Source organism: Balaenoptera ricei, chromosome 5 (assembly GCF_028023285.1).
Source record: "Balaenoptera ricei isolate mBalRic1 chromosome 5, mBalRic1.hap2, whole genome shotgun sequence".
Classification (NCBI taxonomy): Eukaryota; Metazoa; Chordata; class Mammalia; order Artiodactyla; family Balaenopteridae; genus Balaenoptera; species Balaenoptera ricei.
The window spans coordinates 2,470,926-2,492,283 of NC_082643.1; the positions used below are offsets into that span (position 1 = coordinate 2,470,926).

The 21,358-nt window shown below is 40.4% G+C and overlaps 1 protein-coding gene and 1 pseudogene across 3 annotated transcripts in view; both read left to right on the top strand.

The window, feature by feature from the left end:
- Positions 1-805: 805 nt before the first annotated feature.
- LOC132366308 (large ribosomal subunit protein uL14-like) lies at positions 806-1,350 on the top strand (annotated as a pseudogene).
- A 6,335-nt stretch (positions 1,351-7,685) lies between these two features.
- Positions 7,686-21,358, top strand: part of RXFP1 (relaxin family peptide receptor 1) — a 72,086-nt gene continuing 58,413 nt past the window's right edge. For all 3 annotated transcript variants that reach the window (XM_059923869.1, XM_059923870.1, XM_059923871.1), the window contains exon 1: positions 7,686-7,789. The gene's annotated coding sequence lies outside the window, so the exon portion shown is untranslated. The remainder of the gene's footprint in view (positions 7,790-21,358) is intronic.

The window sequence follows — 21,358 nt, forward strand, 5'->3', positions numbered from 1 at the left end:
ATTAAGTCAAGGAGAAGCTATGATCACTGCAAAAAGTCTGGACCATCTTTCCCTTTTCTGTGCACTACAGTTCCCCCAGACCCACGAAATGCAGATACATATTTTTTAGTTATAAACGAATGACAATAATTCGTCCTCCAGCAGAAAATGAAAGCCACTGATTTTCACTCAATACTGTGTCTCACTTGGCAACCAGTACATGCAACTGTTCATCTGTTTTTCCATCCACTTAATCTCAAAGGATTTCCAGGAGAAGGAAGAGATTTAAGTGCTTCATCCAAAAATATTTCTGCTGTTGCAATTAAAATTATTAAGCATGTTTTCCAAATTGCTTCAAATTTTGACTGTGATATTTACCTGACTTCTTATGCATCGGAGTAACTTTTCAGTTAGGGTGCTTTTTAAAAAATAATAATTCATAAATTTCTTAAATTATGAGTGATTTTTGTATGAGAGTATTCAAATGAAAACAAACTGTAATCGCAAAAATGTTAATTCAAGTATCACTGAAAGCAAGATGCATTTATACCAGCATTAAGTACTAACTTATACCACGCTGACAGAGCCAGTGCCTCATCCCTGCCGTGTTGTCACCGTCGTCAATGCCCCCTGCGTCACGAGGGCTCTGCTAAGTGTTTTACTTCAGTTCTGAGTCTATTGCTACGCATTCTCTGCTGAAATTATTAATTTCCCGGTCCCAGTGCCTTACAAATTCCCACTGCAAAAATATATCCAGATATATTTAATACTTGATTTACTGTGGTCAGAAAGCCTTCAAAAACTTATTTAGAGTCTGGCGCTCAAGATGTAGAAGCGAGAATGTGGTGGGTCCTCTGGTGCGAAATTCTGGATTTCCTTGGGTCTTCCGTTTGGAGCCGTGATCAACTTTGCTGACAACACAGGAGCCAAACATCTGTATATCATCTCCGTGAAGGGGGTCAAGGGACGACTCAATAGACTTCCTGCTGCTGGTGTGGGTGACATGGTGATGGCCACCGTCAAGAAAGGCAAACCAGAGCTCAGAAAGAAGGTACATCCAGCAGTGGTAATTCGACAACGAAAGTCATACCGGAGAAAGGATGGTGTGTTTCTTTATTTTGAAGATAACGCGGGGGTCATAGTAAACAATAAAGGCTACATGAAAGGTTCTGCCGTCACAGGACCAGCTGCAAAAGAATGTGCAGACTTGTGGCCCAGGATTGCATCCAATGCAGGCAGCATTGCATGATTCTTCGGTGTATTTGTAAAAGAAAAAAATAATAATAAAAATTATTTGCTCCATGTCACTCTTCTTGACACCACCTAACCCTTACCCCCTCTGTAAAATAAAACTACCCAGTGCAAAAAAAAAAAAAAAAAACTTATTTAGAAATGCATCTACTCCTAAGCCATGTATTTTCCCTGTGAGGTAAGCTTAGCAACATTTGCACTAAATCCCATTTTCTTAAACTTTTCTGTCTCATCTATTCACTCCTTATCTAAAAGAGCTTTCTATCACATTTAAGACTAAACAAACTTAATTGAAAAATAAGCAAAAAAAAAAAAAAACCAATGATTCAAATGAAGCCATTCATTGTCCTCCTGCTGCTGTTCTCTTCCTTTGCGCTTTGATGCCTGGTGTGTGCGTGTTGGCAAATTCACACACAGCCAAGACTAACATAAACAGAGAGATGAAAAAGTGTTTGCTTACTCCAGTTAGGCCTCACATCCACAAATCACTGAATCTCCCTTATTTAGAGCCAAACAACATAGAACCATCTAAACAGAGGTTCGCAGTGAAGAGTAGCTTATCAGGATTGAGGGATAGATAGAGTAAGGCATGTATGGCTTAACAGAGCAGCTCCAATATTATAAGTTTATATTTTGAAAAGCCATTCTTTATTCCTTTCTTAATAACTACAAAAAAGTAATAGAACTGGACCAAACTGTCCTGGTTGCTGTGGGGCTACAAAAGATATACACTTTTTCACACCACACACAAAAATAGACTCAAAGTGGATTAAAGACGTAAGTGTTAGACTGGAAACCATAAAACTCCTAGAAGAAAACATAGGCAGAATACACTTTGACATAAATCATAGCAATATTTTTTTGGAACTGTTTCCTCAGGCAAAGGTAACAAAAGCAAAAGTAAACAAATGGGACCTAATTAAACTTAAAAGCTTTTGCACAGCAAAGGAAACCATTAACAAAATGAAAAGACAACCTACTGACTGGGAGAAAATATTTGCAAATGATATGACCAGTAAAGGGTTAATATCCAAACTATATAAACAGCTCATACAATTCAATATCAAAATAACAAAGAACCTGATTAATAAATGGGCAGAAAACCTAAATAGACATTTTTCCAAAGAAGGCATACAGATGGTCAGCAAGCACATGAAGAGATGCTCAACATCACTTATCATCAGGGAAAGGCAAATCAAAACCACAAAGAGATATCACCTCACACCTGTCAGAATGCCCATCATCAAAAAGAACACAAATAACAAGCATTGGTGAGGATTTGGAGAAAAGAGAACCCTCCTACATTGTCAGTGGGAATGTAAATTGGTACAGCAACTGTGGAAAACAGTATGAAGTTTTCTCAAAAAACTAAAAATAGAGCTACCATATGACCCAGCAGTTCTGCTCCTGGGTATCTATCTGAAGAAAATGAAAACACTAATTTGAGAAGATACATGCACCCCAATCTTCATAGCTGCATTATTTACAATAGTCAAGATACAGAAGCAACCTAAGTGTATCAACAGAGGAATGGATAAAGAAGAAGTGGTACATATATACAATGGAATACTACTCAGCCATAAAAAAGAAAAATAATGCCATTTGCAGCAACATGGATGGAGCTAGAGATTATCATACTAAATGAAGTAAGTCGGACAGAGAAAGACAAATACCATGTGATATCACTTATATGTGGAATCTTAAAAAATGATACAAATGAACTTATTTACAAAACAGAAATAGACATAGAAAACAAACTTATGGTTAAGGGAAAGAAGTGGGGGAGGGATAAATTAGGAGTTTGGGATCAACATATATACCCTACTATATATAAAATAGGTAAACAACAAGGTCCTACTGTATAGCACAGGTAACTGTACTCAATCTTGTAATAACCTATAATGGAAAAGAATCTGAGAAAGACTATATATTGTACCAATTACATATTCAATATTAAAACAAGTGGCCTTGAATTCTACTCTCACGATTTGCATATTAACAAAAAAATAAGCTATTTTTTTCCATTTTAATATGAAAGTTCAAGAGTATATCATGCAAACTAAGGAGGCAAGAATCTGTTCGTGGCAAGACACAGAATTGTCTTTCCAATGGCAAATTAATATCCTTGCAGAATTCTACACTCATTTGTCAAGCACCTCTCTTTGTTGCACTGATATTTGTGAATTGCAATAAATTTGATAAATGAAATTAAACTGCTCACCGCCAGGTCAGAGAAAGCTCAGAACTATGGATATACATTAATGTAAAGCCAAGTTATAAAATGCATACAAGTTATTTTGGTCATTGAGAGCTTCTTTCCTCAAGAGTAAAGACAAGCTTCCTTCCCCTAGTCCAGGAAGGTTAAAACAATGTTTGTGGGAAGGAATCAGAGGTAAAGCTTTACTCTGGTTTTTTACTCCTTCAGTTGCATGGATACAGCTAAGCCAGGTGATGCAGGCAATGAAGCTGGCAGGGTTGCCAGAGACCGTCTTGCTACACTGAGCACGTCGTACAAAGGACCTGTCTGCATGTCAGTCCCAACACTGTCTCCTTACCCTAAACTGGCTGTTTATTCCCCAGTCATCTCCCTTGGAGCTTTCAGTACACTGGCTGCCAGGGAAAGATGTGATAGCTTTGTGATGTTTTTATCCCCAGTTGATCTACACAGCCCAACAGAGAACACTAACCCCACCAACTCTGAAGGTATGTGTAGGCTATTCATGCCTGAGGCTCAGGGAGCATGGCCTCCTGTACTGCCCCCTCCACCAGGCCCCCACCAGTCTTTCAATTACTCATTCAACCATCCTTGCAAATAAATTGCCAACATGAGATTTTTTCATATCTGGAAAGAGGCTGTGTGTGTGTAGAAAAGACACTTTTAAGTTCTTGATGTATGTTAGGAAAGCATTCTTTTTTTTTTTTTTTTTTTCAAAATAGAGAAAATCTGACCTACCATGGCCTAAACAAGGATGTGTTTGTTTTTCTCACATAAGGGGGATGCTGCTTAACCCAATGATTTCAGGGCTGGCATTTCTCAGATCCCTGTGAGTTTTCTTGGCGCCACAAGCATGCTTGTTTCCTCATAGCTGCAAGATCGCTGCTGCAGCTCCACACATCACATCATGTGAAAGACAGGAAGAAGGTGGAAGGCATGGCAACTGCTCCATCCATTCTTGTGTCAGGAGAGCTAACCCCTCAGGACTCCCCCAGCAGGCTGCACCCATGTCTCATCACCAGAGCTGTGCCTCTTAGCCACTGAGAAGCAAGGGAGTTGGGAAAGAAAGTATTGTATTCTGTATGTAGGACCTGCAAACTAAACTGACAAGAGATAGATTAACAGGGAAAAAAGTTTACAAATTTTATGGATGTTACTATATTTAATTGTACATGCATGGAGTCTCCATAGAAAAGAAGTGAAAACTCAAAGAAGTGGTTAGACTTGAGGGCTTATATACTATTTTAACAAAGACGATAAATTGTGGGAAAGTGACAAGAGAGGGAAGGGGGCGATTGGGCTTCTATAGGTGGTAAGTTGTGGGCAGGTAAACCCATGGAGAAACCAATGGAAGAGAGGCTTGTTTTAGTAGTTTGCTCGTGCAGACTCATCTCAGTGACAACTTTCCTTCTCTAGTGATAAGGGTTGTTCTCCTCCTGGTTCAGAAGAGAGCAGGGGAATACCTTCACCAGGAGAAGGGATTTTTACATAGCTTCAAAGACCCCCTCTACAAGATGCTTATTAATCACAAAGGCTAACTTTACAGTGGAGAAGTGTGGGGGACATCACCTTGATGAGGTGACCGAAGTGATCATCACCAGGAATGGGACAAAGCAGATCTTGCACTACCTGACAGGTTGACATGAGCATCTCTTCTGTGAATTTCTTGCCGAAGGTGCCTAACCTAAATCTAACTATGATGAAATGAACCAACATTCAGGAGCACTCTACAAAATAATTCAAGATAAGGAAAGACTGAGAAATGATTTCAGATCAAAGGAAACTAAAGGACTGTGACGACAAAATGCAAGGAGTGACTGTGAACTAGATCCTTTCACTCTGAAGGACATTGTTTGGTCAATATGTGAAACTTGAATGCGTTCTGAGATTTAAATGGCAGCAAGGGATCAATGTTCGTTTTCTAATTTTGATGGTTCTAGTGTGGAGAATGTCCTTCTAGTAGGAGAATGTCCTTTCTTGTAGGAAATACACACCAAAGTTTTAGGGGGATGGAGCATGGTCAGGAACTTACTCTCAAATGGTTGAGAGGGGGAAAACACTCTTAATAATATATTTGCAACTTCTCTTTAAGTTTGAGATCATCTCAAAATAAAAAACTTATTTTTAAAATATCTCTAAGATTGCAAATTTATTTGTTGAATCAAAATGTTATGAAAATGTAGGACTAATTTCATGACACTATCATTAAAGAGCTATACCTGTTTCTAGGTCTTCCCTGGTGGTGCAGTAGTTAAGTATCCATCTGCCAATGCAGGGGACACGGGTTCGAGCCCTGGTCTGGGAAGATCCCACATGTTGTGGAGCAACTAACCCGTGCTCCACAGCTACTGAGCCTGTGCTCTAGAGCCCACGAGTCACAACTACTGAGCCCATGTACCACAACTACTGAAGCCCACGCACTCTAGGGCCCACGAGCCACAACTACTGAACCCACATGCCTAGAGCCCGTGCTCCACAACAAGAGAAGCCACCACAATGAGAAGCCCGCGCACCACAACGAAGAGTAGCCCCCCACCTGCCACAACTAGAGAGAAAAGTCTGCACGCAGCAATCAAGACCCAAAGCAGCCAAAAAATTAAATAAATAAATAAATAAATAATTTTTAAAAAGAACTATACCTGTTTCTAAATATAAATTTTAAAGACAGGACATAAAAGTACAATATTCATAAAAGTAAGTTAGAGAAGAATTTTCAAAACAGCAGGATGAAAACACAGGCAGGTATGTTTAGTTAAAATGTCTTCAAACAGTCACTGTGACTGAAGCCTGACAATTCATCAAAGAATTGTTCTGAAACCCTTGATTTTTAAAGTTGGTTCTTAAAAAATTAATAAATACATAAAACAGTCTCAACACAGATCAATGTATTTATATGTACACTGCAGGTCTCTGAAATGTGTGATGTTCTACCAATGACATCCTGTGGTATACAAATCCTGTCTTGACTCTGTTCTAATCAATTTGTTGAGAAGAGATTGATAAATAATTTTTAAATAATTTCACAAGTGAGAACACTATGTACAAAAAGCTCATTATTAAATAGATTTGACTATTTCCTTTATCAAATGATGTTCTCTGAAACAAGTAAGGACAGTCAAAACCTGACATAGATGGATTTCTCCCCTAGGAGAATGTCACCTGCCTTGTTATCAAAATGTTCCACTGTATCTTACAAAGGAAATAGTCACTTTTATTCTTTTCATGTTTTGAGGATAGACCACAAATACATTTTTACACAATAAGCTTTATTGACTGTTCAAACTATTCTGTCTTTTTCTTTATAATTGACTATTATTACTATTCTATAAGGTCTCAATGATTTACAAACTTGGTAAAGATAATAAGCAACAGAATTATCTTGGATTCTGCAATAATCTTTGAAATCCTATAAATCTGAGGTTTTAAATGGCACAGTTAATCTATGTCCCTCCACACAAAAACCTGCACATAGATGTTAATAGGAGCTTTATTAAAAATTGCCAAAACTTGCACACAACCAAGATGCCCTTTCCTTAGGTGAATGGATAAACTGTGGTACCTTCAGACAAAGGAATACTATTTAGTACTAAAAAGAAGTGAATTACTAAGCCATGAAGTGACATGGAGGAACCTTAAATGCGTATTACGTAGTAAAAGAAGCCAATGTGAAAAGGTCCGGAACTATTTTATTTGATGCTACAGCACCGTGTCTTGCGCAGGACCTTGCCCTCGGGAACTACCCCCCATGTGAGTGAGCATGAGCAGTGCTTTCCTGTTACCGCCCCTCCTCTTCTTCCCCCAGTGTCAGAGCAGCCGTAATTCTAAGCCAACAGTAACAATGCAAGAAAGTCGTGATTTTTAAAATGATTGGATGAAATAGTTTTGAAAGAGAAGAGGGGAATGGAGCTCCACTGTAAAGTATGGGCAGACATTTCATAGAAAAAGAGGGATGGTGAGGACATTCCAGGTGGGAAACGTGAGGAAAAGCAAAGAGCGGAGAATCCTGGCATCCTCTGGGGACACGGAAAAGAGCATCCTTTAGGGGTGGGGGTTCTTGGAAAACAGCTGGCGTCAGGCTGGGGCGCGGGGGGAGGCTGCATAGGAGGGTGGGACCCGCCAGGGTGCCAAGAGGGGAGGTGTGTGGAACGTGGGGGAGCCGCTCCTGGCAGTGCCTCGGGTAAACCTCTCTGCCCTCCCTCCTCCCAGTGGCTGCCGGCAGCGGGCAGGATGTCTCGTGCGCCCTGGGCTACTTCCCCTGCGGCAACACCACCAGATGCCTGCCGCAGCTGCTCCACTGCAATGGCGTGGACGACTGCGGGAACCAGCAGGACGAGGACAACTGCGGTGAGCGCGCCCCGAGTCGCAGCTGGGCGGGGTCGGGGCGCAGTGGCGCCAGGGGAGGGGGGGCCAGGGTCAAGGCGCTGAGACCTCTCGGTGCGGAGAGAAACGGGAAACGAGAAAACGAAGTTGAAAGACAAAACATATGGCGCTGAAGGAAATCTTACATGTATTTTATTAGCTTAAAATAATCCATTCTTATAAAGAAGATGCGGTTTTATACATATATATGTTTGTGGGTGTGTATATATAACATCTACACAGTGGAATACTACTCAGCTGTAAAAAACAATGAAATAATGCCATTTGCAGCAACATAGATGGACCTAGAGATTATCGTACTAAGTGAAGTAAGTCAGACAAAGACAAATATCACATGATATCACTTATATGTGGATTCTAAACTATGACACAAATGACCTATTTACAAAACAGAAACAGAATCACAGGCATAGAAAACAAACTTACGGTTACCGAAGGGAAAAGGGTTGTAGGAGGGATAAATTAGGAGTTTGGGATTAACATATACACACCACTATATAGATAAACAACAAGGACCTAGGTATAGCACAGGGAATATATTCTTTTTTTAAATTAATTTTTATTGGAGTATAGTTGCTTTACAATGTTGTGTTAGTTTCTGCTGTACAGCAAAGTGAATCAGGTGTACATATACATATATTCACTCTTTTTTAGATTTTTTCCCCATATAGACCATTACAGTGTATTCAGTAGAGTTCAGCACAGGGAATATATTCTTTATCTTGTAATAAACTATAATGGAAAAGAATCTGTAAAAGAAAATATATATATTTACTTAGTATGACATATATATGTACAACTGAATCACTTTGCTGTACACTGGAAATTAACACAACATTGTAAATCAACTATACTTCAATTTAAAAAAAGAAAAATCCATTCTTTCCTATGTATTAGCTCAGATTCTGTGGGGCAGCAACCCCGGCTGGGCTCAGCTGAGATCAGCTACATGGTCTTCTCGCCTCTGCTGCGCTTTCTCGATGCCTCTGCAGGCCTCTGTGTGTTGGCTCTGTCCCCGTGCCTGCAACCTGGGCTGAGACAGCTGGGGACACTGGCCCTTCTGCCACATCCCTCCCAAAGCGCGTCACAAGGCCAGCCCTGTTCCAGCAGGGGAAATGGAGTCCTCCTCGTGCAGAGCGCAGCTCAAAGCTAAGTGCAAGGAGTTCAGACAGAGGAGGGAAGCCTGCAGCCACGCTTGACACAGTGGGTATTACATTTGCTTTTCCCACAGACATTAATATTAACTCGCAGTGACTCAAAGAGTCCCACCTGCATGACCTTAGGAAGGTCTGTCTTTTAATTTAAGTATTTCCAGGAGCAACCATGATTTGTCTGTTTATTTATCTTATTGAAACAGCAGCTGATATTTGAAGAAGTGATATTTTTCTACACTCTTGATTTTGTAGTTATGTGTGTATGTAGGGGTGTGTGTGTGTATGTGTCCTCTTGATTCAGGGATAGTTATTCAGGAGGTGGGTAAGCTTTCCCCCATCTCCTGAAAATGTAACTGTAGTTTATTTTGGGGGGAGGTAAATTATGCAGATTTCTATATTTGGTCCTGAAGGATATTCATTACTGGTGAAGTTTAATAGAGAGAATATAACACTAGGAAAGACATTCAGGTCTATTTCTTCAAACTTAGAATTGAATTCTGATGACAAGCATGGGCATGACTCTTGTGGAAACAGTACTTAATGGGAAGCAAAATCGGGTTGGAGATGCATCCTCCGTAATTGTTTCTTCTTTCCCTCCTCTTTCCCATGCTCTTCCTGCAGTGTTTTCACTCTCTGCAGGTCTGCGACCAGCCTCTCCCTCTCTGTCCCGTCATTTCCATGTGTCTCCCCTTCTATTCCTCCTCTCTAGCTGCCCACCGGCATTCCTTCCTTTACTCTCTCTCAACTCCCCTTCTTATTTTCTTCCATCTCTTGTCCTCCATTCTTTTCTTTTTCAAATCAAACCCACCTCAGTATTCATAAATTAGTTTTTAATTATTATTTAGCTCACTTCATTAAGTTTATAAGCTGCTCATTATACAGGTTTTAACACCTTTACTTCCAAAGAAAAAATCCAAGGAGTTGCTTTTAATTTCCAAGTAGCTGTAAAAACATTCCTGCCACGCCTACCCCACCCTTGGGCTGAGTTGCCCAGAAGGGTGGTTTTTATCTTACGGTCAGTGGACCGTGAGAATCCAGAAAATCTTCGGGCGGTGCTGGGTCTGGAAATCCCTGAAAACTATGAAATGCTGTGTATTTGTGTACATGTGCATTTTCAACAAGAAAAGTGTTCGTAACTTAACAGCTTTGCAAAATGTTTGGAGTTTTTAAAAGGCAAAAAGCTTCCTTATTCCTGTCATTGGCTAAAACAGAAATCTAGAAAAACAATTTCATCCCAAGCTGGAATCAGTTTCTCCCAACTAGCACTCTAAATCTGTCCATATAAAATCAGTAGTTGTGAGTAGTTTACGAAAGTAATCACAACAGCAACAAATTTCCCTTACCTTCTTTGATTTCTTTTTTTTTTTTTTTTTTGACAAGGAACTAATATTTATTAAGCACTTAATGTATACTATATACCAACATTATACTTTAAATTTTTTTAATTTTATTATGGTGAGGACACTTAACATGAGATCTAGCCTTTTAAATTTTGAAGCAATTTTTAAGTCGGCCGTACTGTTCTTCTTTTTTTTTTTTTTAACATCTTTATTGGAGTATAATTGCTTTACAATGGTGTGTTAGTTTCTGCTGTATAACAAAGTGAATCAGCTATACATACACATATATCCCCATATCCCCTCCCTCTTGCGTCTCCCTCCCACCCTCCCTATCCCACCACTCTAGGTGGGCACAAAGCACAGAGCTGATCTCCCTGTGATTTCTTTTTAAAATAGAAACAAAGTTGTAGCAAGATTCCTCAACCAGGCCTCAGAAGGTTCAGGCTCAGATCCTGGAACTGCCTCTTTCTGTCTGTCGTTACTTCAGCAAATCATTTATTTGGGCTAAGTCCCGTTCCTTACTGTGAAATTGGAGTAATAAATTTATTGTGAGGATTAAGTGAGTTACAGGGGTAGAAATGCTTGTCATGTAACGGGCACGCAGTAAATCTGGGCAGACCAGATTACTGACTACCATACTTGGCAGTTACTCTGGATTTCACCTCTTTGAAATTCTATCTGAGGAATTGTTTACATTTGATTGGACTCCAAACCAGGGAAGTACTGGTTTGTAGGTGTGAAGGGAAGTATGAAGCAAGTTGAGACAAGGTAGTGTAAGCAATCTGTCCCCAAGATCTTGCTAATATATCATCTTAGGGATCTCGGACATCAGCAGGGAATGGTGTGTACTACTAACTTTTATGAAAAAGAAATATTCAGAGCATGAATCAAATAACTTAAGTTCTAGCTACATGTGCGTATAAATACCTTAAATATTAGCATGTGAAAATAAACAGCATTTGTTTAATCAACTATTACTAATTATTAAAAATACAGGTGACATTTGGAAAGCAATTAATATTTTAAAATGTTATTGGACGAAAAAGAGTATGCTCTTTTAAAATCTTTGTTATTCACCATTGTCGACATTTAAAAATCCCCACGTCCAATTTTGGAAATATGGGGAAAATCATAATCCACTCTTATGAAGACATGTCTTTGTAACAAATATTATGTTACACTGTTCCTGGTCTTCTTATGCCAGGATCACATAACTCTCCTGAAATTCACCTAGACCAGCAGATCCCCAAATGTATTTCAGGACCAAACCCATCAGCAGCATCAAGGAAGTTGTTAGAAATGCAGGTTCTCAGGCTCCATCCCAGCCCTATTCACTCAGAAACTCTGCCACTGGCCCTGCAGTTTCTATAAGCTCTCTGTGTCATTCAGATGCACAGTAGACTTTGAGAACCACTGACCTAAACCCAAGTGAGCAGGAAGTAAGGGATGCAGGCGAAATAGTAGCCACGGCAGAACTAAACTTGCATCAAGACTTCAGTATGGTGTGTAAGCATTCTAACTTGCTACCAAACTCCATTATTACAATTATTATCCATTTTTTTTGTATCTGTAAGAAAAGTTGACACTCTACTAGTGGCAGTCATCTGGAAACACCAAAAAATTGAACTACGCTCGAAACCTCAAAGATGGCCAGTTGACATGCTGCTGCTGTTCATGTGTGAAAGGGCTGGAACTTCCCAAGAGGGGCGTCAGAATTGCACACCATTTTTACAGTCCAGGTCATAAAAATTATGAGATGTAGCTATTTCTTCCTGCTTCTCATTACTTCAATTTCCTTCACTAGCTGTGGTTTCTTCCTGCATTTTATAGTATCTGGATAATTTATGCTCCCCTAGCTGTTCATTTTTAAGATGTCCATATTTAAATTTGGTCTAAAAGGACCAAGTCAGAAAGTTGGTCCTTTTCAGAATATGTCAACCTCATGCATCTTTGAATAAACAGCATTAAATATATTTGCAATCACATAAAATACAATATCTTAGATATACAAGGAAAACCCACAGCTAAAAATCACTTTCAGAGTGATCATTTACAGCTTAGTATATTGTCAAATAAAAAATCTTTTTCTAATGGAAGGGGGACTTTTTTCTTGGTTAGACCTTTTAAAAGAGATATCCGGGCTTCCCTGGTGGCGCAGTGGTTGAGAGTCTGCCTGCCAATGCAGGGGACACGGGTTCGAGCCCTGGTCTGGGAGGATCCCACGTGCCGCGGAGCGACTGGGCCCGTGAGCCACAACTACTGAGCCTGCGCGTCTGGAGCCTGTGCTCCGCAACAAGAGAGGCCGCGATGGTGAGAGGCCCGCGCACCGCGATGAAGAGTGGTCCCCACTTGCCGCAACTGGAGAAAGCCCTCGCACAGTAAAAACGAAAAACCCAACACAGCCATAAATAAACAAATAAACAAATAAACAAATAAATAAATAAATAAATAAAATAAATAGACATCCTTAAAAAAGTAGCTCCGAAAAGCTCTCCCTTATTCCCTTAAGCTACTTAACTTTGACACCAATAGTAATTATTAAAGTGGAGAAAAAAGTCAAACGGAAATAGTGGTAATAAAATTTAAGGAAGTCACTAAAAGAAAATGAAACACCATCAAATAAGTTAAGCTGACTCCCCATGGATTGAACTATAATATAAACTAATTATATTTAGAAAGGACTGTTACTTTTGTATTATCACAGACATCTTAAACAAGTAGTCTAATTTGACTATAATTTTCCAGTTCTCTTAGAAAACCCATAAAAAACAAAAGAATATAAAATATTAAAAAAGAGTAAAATATCTCAGTACAAAAAGCGTAAGGTATCAAATCACTGAAAAATTTTTATGGACACAATGCAAGGAAAAGTTTAAATCAAGTTTTTGATATAAAATGATTAAAGTTTTCAGTTGCATTCACAAGGATCCCTTCTTTCTAAAATATTTGGGCAATACAGAATTTATATATATGTCTACTAGGCAATTATTCTGGAGTTCACATCTTTTTCATTCTATCCCAGGAATTGTTTACATTTGACTGAACTCCAAACCAGGGAAGTCCTAGTCAAAATTGATTGCACCGTTTTCATAACTTTGATCTTTACTGATAAACTCCAATATGGAAATGTACAAATTTTTCCCGAATTATGCCATTTGATATATTCCCATATGTTTCTGCCATGTATTACTAACCCATTTATTCATCTCCATGCGGAACTTTCACAGATGCAGTCAGAAAAGAGGCCAAAAAAGAAATCTTTGAGTCATTACAGTAGTGTTTAGTGTGACAATGACGAACCAAAAAAGGAGGGACCTTTCACTGTTTCAGCTAAAACTCTTAGATACTTGGGAGAATATGTCTGGGTAAATACCAAGGGAACCTGATTACAAAAAGGTGTGAGACTCTCATTCAGGAATTATCTTTGTCGATTTCAAACTGAGTGCCAACTTGGTAGTAAAAGTGAAAATATTAAAATAGCATCAGGGGCTTCCCTGGTGGCGCAGTGGTTGAGGGTCTGCCCGCTAATGCGGGGGATGCGGGTTCGAACCCTGGTCTGGGAGGATCCCACATGCCGCGGAGCGGCTGGGCCCCTGAGCCACAACTACTGAGCCTGCGCGTCCGGAGCCTGTGCTCCGCAACAAGAGAGGCCGCGATGGTGAGAAGCCCGCGCACCGCGATGAAGAGTGGCCCCACTTGCCACAACTGGAGAAAGCCCTCGCACAGAAACGAAGACCCAACACAGCCAAAAATAAAAATAAAAATAAATAAATAAAAGATTACTATTAAAAAAAAAAAATAGCATCAGAGGGGTGGGACTCCGTCCCTTCCTCTGACACCCTCACATCTTACTTCCCTCGGCCTTCATTCTCTACTCTTGGAAAACGGAGATCAGCAACATTATAATGAATGTGCTTTGAGATCTCATGACGGTCTATAGTATGCCTTAAATAGAATTTTGGCCGGGAAAGTGGAATCTTATAACCTGAAGCACTTTAAAAATAGAAAAGGATTGAAGACCTTCAAGACGGTGGAAGAGTAAGACGCAGTGATCAACTTCCTCCCCACAAATACACCAGAAATACATCTGCATGTGGAACAACTCCTACAAAACACCCACTGAACGCTGGCAGAAGACCTCAGACCTCCCAAAAGGCAAGAAAATCCCCACGTACCTGGGGAGGGCAAAAGAAAACAGAAACAACAGAGACAAAAGAATAGGGACGGGCCCTGCACCAGCGGGAGGGAGCCGTGAAGGAGGAAAGGTGTCCACACACTAGGAGCCCCTTCACAGGCGGAGACTGCGGGTGGCGGAGGGGGGAGCTTCGGAGCCGCGGAGGAGAGCGCAGCCACAGGGGTGCGGAGGGCAAAGCGGAGAGATTCCCGCACGGAGGCTCGGCGCCGAGCAGCGCTCACCAGCCCGAGAGGCTCGTCTGCTCCCCCGCCGGGGCGGGCGGGGCTGGGAGCTGAGGCTCGGGCTGCGGTCGCAGGGAGAGGACTGGGGTTGGCGGCGTGAACACAGCCTGAAGGGGCTAGTGCGCCACGGCGAGCCGGGAGGGAGTCCGGGAAAAGTCTGCAGCTGCCGAAGAGGCAAGAGACTTTTTCTTACCTCTCTGTTTCCTGGTGCGCGAGGAGAGGGATTCAGAGCGCCGCCTAAACGAGCTCCAGAGATGGGCGCGAGCCGCGGCCATCAGCGCGGACCCCAGAGACGGGCGTGAGACGCTAAGGCTGCTGCTGCCGCCACCAAGAAGCCTGTGTGCGAGCCCAGGTCACTCTCCACACCGCCCCTCCCGGGAGCCGGTGCAGCCCGCCACGGCCAGGCTCCCGTGATCCGGGGACAACGTCCCCGGGAGAACGCACGGCGCGCCTCGGGCTGCTGCAACGTCACGACGCCTCTGACGCCGCAGGCTCGCCCCGCCTCCTCCGTACCGCTCCCTCCCCCCGCCTGAGTGAGCCAGAGCCCCCGAAGCAGCTGCTCCTTTAACCCCGTCCTGTCTGGGCGGGAACAGACGCCCTCAGGCGACCTACACGCAGAGGCGGGGCCACATCCAAAGCTGAACCCCGGGAGCTGTGCGAACAAAGAAGAGAAAGGGAAATCTCTCCCAGCAGCCTCAGGAGCAGCGGATTAAATCTCCACAATCAAGTTGATGTGCCTGCATCTGTGGAATACCTGAATAGACAACGAATCCTCCCAAATTCAGGAGGTGGACTTTGGGAGCAACGATATATATCTATTTTTCGCTTTTTCTCTTTTTGTGAGTGTGTATGTGTCTGCTTCTGTGTGTGATTTTGTCTGTATAGCTTTGCTTTTACCATTTGTCCTAGGGTTCTGTCTGTCCGTTGTTTTGTTTTTTTTTTAGTAAAGTTTTAAGAATTGTTATCATTGGTGGATATGTTTTTTGGGTTTGGATGCTTTCTTCTTTCTTTCTTTTTTTTAATTACTTTTTAATTTTTTTAATAGTTACTTTTTATTTTAATAACTTTATTCTTTCTTTCCTTCTTTCTTTTTTCCTCCCTTTTCCTCTGAGCCATGTGGCTGACAGGGTCTTGGTACTCCGGTCAGTTGTCAGGCCTGTGCCTCTGAGGTGGGAGAGCCAAGTTCAGGACATTTGTCCACCAGCGACCTCCTGGCTCCACATAATATCAAACGACAAAAGCCCTCCCAGAGTTCTGCATCTCGACGCTAAGACCCAGCTCCACTCAACGACCAGCAAGCTACAGTGCTGGACACCCTATGCCAAACAACTAGCAAGACAGGAACACAGCCCCATCCATTAGCAGAGAGGCTGCCTAAAATCATAATAAGGCCACAGACACCCCAAAACACACCACCAGATGTGGACCTGCCCACCAGAAAGACAAGATCCAGCCTCATCCACCAGAACACAGGCACCAGTCCCCTCCACCAGGAAGCCTACACAACCCACTGAACCAACCTTAGCCACCGGGGACAGACACCAAAAACAACGGGAACTACGAACCTGCAGCCTGCAAAAAGGAGACCCCAAACACAGTAACTTAAGCAAAATGAGAAGACAGAGAAATACACAGCAGATGAAGGAGCAAGGTAAAAACCCACCAGATCAAACAAATGAAGAGGAAATAGGCAGTCTACCTGAAAAAGAATTCAGAATAATGATAGTAAAGATGATCCAAACTCTTGGAAACAGAATGGAGAAAATACAAGAAATGTTTAACAAGGAGAACTAAAGAGCAAACAAACAATGATGTACAACACAATAAATGAAATTTAAAATTCTCTAGAAAGAATCAGTAGCAGAATAACTGAGAAAGAAGAATGGATAAGTGACCTGGAAGATAAAATGGTGGAAATAACTACTGCAGAGCAGAATAAGGATAAAAGAATGAACAGAATTGAGGACAGTCTCAGAGACCTCTGGGACAACATTAAACACAACATTCGAATTATAAGGGTCCCAGAAGAAAAAGAGAAAAAGAAAACCACCAAGAAAATATATGAAGAGATTATAGTTGAAAACTTCCCTAATATGGGAAAGGAAATAGTTAATCAAGTGCAGGAAGTGCAGAAAGTCCCATACAGGATAAATCCATGGGGAACCACACCAAGACACATATTAATCAAAGTATCAAAAATTAAATACAAAGAAAAAATATTAAAAGCAGCAAGGGAAAAACAACACATAACATGCAAGGGAATCCCCATAAGGTTAACAGTTGATCTTTCAGCAGAAACTCTGCAAGCCAGAAGAGAGTGGCAGGACATATTTAAAGTGATGAAAGGGAAAAACCTACAATGAAGATTACTCTACCCAGCAAGGATCTCATTCAGATTCAACAGAGAAATTAAAACCTTTACAGGCAAGCAAAAGCTAAGAGAATTCAGCACCACCAAATTAGCTTTACAACAAATGCTAAAGGAACTTCTCTAGGCAGGAAACAAAAGAAAAGGAAAAGACCTACAAAAACAAAAACAAAACAATTAAGAAAATGGTAGTAGGAACATGCATATCGATAACTACCTTAAATATAAATGGATTAAATGCTCCAACCAAAAGACATAGCCTGGCTGAATGGATACAAAAAGAAGACCCACACATATGCTGTCTACAAGAGACCCACTTCAGACCTAGGGACACATACAGACTAACAGTGAGGGGATGGAAAAAGATATTCCATGCAAATGGAAATCAAAAAAAAGCTGGAGTAGCAATTCTCATATCAGACAAAATAAAGACTATTACAAGAGACAGAGAGACACTACATAATGATCAAGGGATCCATCAAAGAAGAAGATATAACAACTGTAAATATTTATGCACCCAACATAGGAGCACCTCAATGCAAAAGGCAAATGCTAACAGCCATAAAAGGGGAAATCAAAAGTAACACAATCATAGTAGGGGACTTTAACACCTCACTTTCACCAATGGACAGATCATCCAAAATGAAAATAAATAAGGAAACACAAGCTTTAAATGATACATTAAACAAGATGGACTTAATTGATATTTATAGGACATTCCATCCAAAAACAACAGAATACACTTTCTTCTCAAGTGCTCATGGAATATTCTGCAGAATAGATCATATCTTTAGTCACAAATCAAGCCTTGGTAAATTTAACAAAATTGAAATCATATCAAGTATCTTTTCTGACCACAACGTTATGAGACTAGATATCAATTACAGGAAAATAATCTGTAAAAAATACAAATTCATGGAAGCTAAACAATACACTACTTAATGACCAAGAGATCACTGAAGAAATCAAAGAGGAAATAAAAAAATACCTAGAAACAAATGACAATGAAAACACGATGACCCAAAACCTATGGGATGCTGCAAAAGCAGTTCTAAGAGGGAAGTTTATAGCAATACAACCCTACCTCAAGAACCAAGGAACATCTCGAATAAACAACCTAACCTTGCACCTGAAGCAATTAGAGAAAGAAGAACAAAAAAACCCCAAAGCTAGCAGAAGGAAAGAAATCATAAAGATCAGATCAGAAATAAATGAAAAAGAAATGAGGGAAACAATAGCAAAAATCAATGAAACTAAAAGCTGGTTCTTTGAGAAGATAAACAAAATTGATAAACCATTAGCCAGACTCATCAAGAGAAAAAGGGAGAAGACTCAAATCAATAGAATTAGAAATGAAAAAGGAGAAGTAACAATTGACACTGCAGAAATACAAAGGATCATGAGAGATTACTACAAGCAACTATATGCCAATAAAATGGACAGCCTGGAAGAAATGGACCAATTCTTAGAAATGCACAACCTTCCGAGACTGAACCAGGAAGAAATAGAAAATATAAACAGACAATCACAAGCACTGAAATTGAGACTGTGATCAAAAATCTTCCAACATACAAAAGCCCAGGACCAGATGCCTTCAGAGGCGAATTCTGTCAAAGATTTAGAGAAGAGCTAACACCTATCCTTCTCAAACTCTTCCAAAATATAGCAGAGGGAGGAACACTCCCAAACTCATTCTACAAAGCCACCATCACCCTGATACCAACCAGATGATGATGTCACAAAGAAAGAAAACTACAGGCCAATATCACTTATGAACATAGATGTAAAAATCTTGAACAAAATACTAGCAAACAGAATGCAGCAGCACATGAAAAGGATCATACACCATGATCAAGTGGGGTTTATCCCAGGAATGCAAGGATTCTTCGGTATATGCAAATCAATCAATGTGATACACCATATTAACAAACTGAAGGAGAAAAACCATATGATCATCTCAATAGTTGCAGGAAAAGCTTTTGACAAAATTCAACATCCATTTATGATAAAAATCTTCCAAAAAGTAGGCATAGAGGGAACTTACCTCAACATAATAAAGGTCATATATGACAAACCCACAGCCAACATCATTCTCAATGGTGAAAAACTGAAACCATTTCCACTAACATCAGGAGCAAGACAAGGTTGCCCAGTCTCACCACTATTATTCAACATAGTTTTGGAAGTTTTGGCCACAGCAATCAGAGAAGAAAAAGAAATAAAAGGAATCCAAACTGGAAAAGAACTAAAGCTGCCACTGTTTGCAGATGACATGATACTATACATAGAGAATCCTAAGGACACTACCAGAAAACTACTAGAGCTAATCAATGAATTTGGTAAAGTAGCAGGATACAAAATTAATGCACAGAAATCTCTTGCATTCCTATACAGTAATGATGGAAAATCTGAGAGAGAAATTAAGTAAACACTCCTATTTACCATTGCAATGAAAAGAATAAAATACCTAGGAATAAACCTACCTAAGGAGACAAAAGACCTGTATGCAGAAAACTATAAGACACTGATGAAAGAAATTAAAGATGATACCAACAGATGGAGAGATATGCCATGTTCTTGGATTGGAAGAATCAACATTGTGAAAATGACTATACTACCCAAAGAAATCTACAGATTCAATGCAATCCCTATCAAACTACCAATGGCATTTTTCACAGAACTAGAACAAAACATTTCACAATTTGTATGGAAACACAAAAGACCCCGAATAGCCAAAGCAATCTTGAGAAAGAAAACGCAGCTGGAGGAATCAGACTCCCTGACTTCAGACTATACTACAAAGCACAGTAATCAAGACAGTATAGTACTGGAACAAAAACAGAAATATAGATCAATGGAACAGGATAGAAAGCCCAGAGATAAACCCACGCACATATGGTCACCTTATCTTTGATAAAGGAGGCAAGAGTATACAGTGGAGAAAAGACAGCCTCTTCAATAAGTGGTGCTGGGAAAACTGGACAGCTATATGTAAAATAATGATCTTAGAACACTCCCTTACACCGTACACAAAAATAAACTCAAAATGGATTAAAGACCTAAATGTAAGGCCAGACACTATCAAACTCTTAGAGGAAAACATAGGCAGAACACATAGATCACAGCAAGATCCTTTTTGACCCACCTCCTAGAGAAATGGAAATAAAAGCAAAAATAAACAAATGGGACCTAATGAAACTTAAAAGCTTTTGCACAACAAAGGAAACCATAAACAAGATGAAAACACACACCTCAGAATGGGAGAAAATATTTACCAACGAATTAATGGACAAAGGATTAATCTCCAAAATTTACAAGCATCTCATGCAGCCCAATATCAAAAAAACAAACAACCCAATCCAAAAATGGGCAGAAGACCTAAATAGACATTTCTCCAAAGAAGATACACAGATTGCCAGCAAACACATGAAAGGGTGCTCAACATTACTAATTATTAGAGAAATGCAAATAAAACTACAATGAGGTATCACCTCACACCGGTTAGAATGGGCATCATCAGAAAATCTGCAAACAACAAATGCTGGAGAGGGTGTGGAGAAAAGGGAACCCTCTTGCACTGTTGGTGGGAATGTAAATTGATACAGCCACTATGGAGAACAGTAGGGAGGTTCCTTAAAAAACTAAAAATATAACTACCATACGACCCAGCAATCCCACTACTGGGCATATACCCTGAGAAAACCATAATTCAAAAAGAGTCATGTCCACAATGTTCACTGCAGCACTATTTACAATAGCCAGGACATGGAAGCAACCTAAGTATGCATCGATGAATGGATAAAGAAGTTGTGGCACATATATACAATGGAATATTACTCAGCCTTAAAAAGAAATGAAATTGAGTTATTTGTAGTGAGGTGGACGGACCTAGAGTCTGTCATACAGAGTGAAGTAAGTCAGAAAGAGAAAAACAAATACCGTATGCTAACACATATATATGGAATCTAAAAAAAAAAAAAAAAAAATGGTTCTGAAGAACCTAGGGACAGGACAGGAATAAAGACGCAGACGTAGAGAATGGACTTGAGGACACGGGGAGGGGGAAGGGTAAGCTGGGACGAAGCGAGAGAGTGGCACTGACATATATAAACTCCCACTGACATATATAAACTCCCAAATGTATAATAGATAGCTAGTGGGAAGCAGCCGCATAGCACAGGGAGATCAGCTCGGTGTTTTGTGACCACCTAGAGGGGTGGGGTAGGGAGGGTGGGAGGGAGATGCAAGAGGGAGG